This window comes from Suncus etruscus, chromosome 1, assembly GCF_024139225.1.
Source record: "Suncus etruscus isolate mSunEtr1 chromosome 1, mSunEtr1.pri.cur, whole genome shotgun sequence".
NCBI lineage: Eukaryota > Metazoa > Chordata > Mammalia > Eulipotyphla > Soricidae > Suncus > Suncus etruscus.
In genome coordinates, this window is record NC_064848.1 from 1,002,300 (window position 1) to 1,004,310 (window position 2,011).

The following is a 2,011-nucleotide window of genomic DNA, read 5'->3' on the forward strand; positions in this document are numbered from 1 at the left end:
TTACAAAGCAGACACCTTACCTCTAGCGCCACCTCGCTGACCCCACAATCATATTTGTAATCAAGATGTTTAAATAAAGAAAAAAAAGATATTGAAAAAAAAGAAATTTGTTTTATTAGGTATGTAAGCATTTGAAAGGTACATTAAACCACATAGAAAACTTACTTTTTTGCAATGATTTCCCAAACATTAAAAAATAGCATAACTGGGGGCCGGAGAGATAGCACAGCAGTAAGGTTTTTGCCTTAGATGCAGAAAGACGGTGGTTCAAATCCCGGCATCCCATATGGTTCCATGAGCCTGCCGGGAGTGATTTCTGAGCTAGAGCCAAGAATAACCCCTGAGCACTGCCAGGTGTGACCCAAAACAAACAAACAAACAAACAAAATAATAGCATAACTGGCTGGAGAGATAGCACAGCGGTAAGGCGTTTGCCTTAGATGCAGAAGGACGGTGGTTTGAATCCCGACATCCCATATAGTCCTCTGAGCCTGCCAGGAGCGATTTCTGAGCATAGAGCCAGGAGTAACCCCTGAGCACTGCCGGATGTGATACCCCGCCCCTGCAAAAAATTAGCATAACTGGGGCTGGAGTGGTGGTGCAAGCAGTAGGGCATTTCCCTTGCATGTGGCTAATCCAGTAGGACCTTGGTTTGATCACCCAGTGTCCCATATGGTCCCCCCAAGCCAGGAGATTTCTGAGCACATAGTCAGGAGTAACCCCTGAGCATCACTGGGTGTGCCCCCCCCCCAAAAAAAAGCATAACTGGAACTAGAGAGATACTGGGTAGAATGTTTGCCTTGCATATGGCCCACCAAGGTTTGATCCCCAGCATCCCATATGGTCTTCTGATTCCTCCAGGAGTGATCCCTGAATACAGAACCAGGAGTAAGTTCTGAGTACCACATGGTGTGTCACAGTACAAAACAAACAAAACAAAAATAGTGTTAAAATAGCATAACAAAATTATAAAAACAAATAGAGAGTTAAATAATTGTCCTTGGTATGCATTTATATACTTTTATCAACTTTTTTATTAATTTATTTTTGGGGGGATCACAGCCGGCAGCACTCAGGGGTTACTCCTGGCTCCACGCTCAGAAATCGCTCTGGCAGGCACGGGGGACCATATGGGATGCCGGAATTCCAACCACCGTCCTGCTGTGTGCAAGGCAAATGCCCTACTGCTATGCTATCTCTCCAGCCCCCAACTTCTTTTCTTTAAGGAAGAAAGTATTGTTTTTAAAGTGGTTTCTTTAAACATTTTTCCTTTTAAAATTGCCTGCCACTTTCTTTAAATGACATTTTATGGTTAATATATTTGCAGCTTGATCGTTATCTTCCATCAGAGTCTTCTTTTTTTGTTTGTTTTTTGTTTTTAGGTCATACCGAGCAGCATTCATGGGTTATTATTCCTGGCTCTACTCTCAGAAATCGCTCCTGGCAGGCTGGGGGACCATATGGGATGCATATGGGATTCGAACCACAGTCCTTCTGAATGCAGGGCTAACGCCCTACCTTCATGCTATCTCTCTGGCCCCAGAGTCTTCTTTTTACTTGAAAAAATAAAAATAAGGGGCCGGAGTGATAACACAGCAGTAAGGCGTTGGCCTTGCACGCAGTCAACACAGGACAAACCCTAGTTCGAATCTTGGCATCCCAGATGGTCTCCTGAGCCTGCCAGGAGGGACTTCTGAGACAGGAGTAACCCCTGAGTGCTGCCGAATGTGATCCAAAAACCAAAGGGGGAAAAAAAAGTCTCCCAATACTTGGCAAGACTGCAATCTTAAATCTGGAAGGAAGTACAAAGCGAAGGTCTCTCAGTGTTAATAATAACAACAGTGATAATTATGTTGGTTTTTTTTTTTATTTTATTTAATGGAGAAGCAAAAATCCAGAATAAGCCCCAAAACTGTACAAAGACTGCATGACCCAAGGAAGTTTCAGCAGGTGACCAGTTCATGGGTGTAAATGCGTTTGCTTTCTTTTCTCCTAGCTTTAAGAAAAAAAA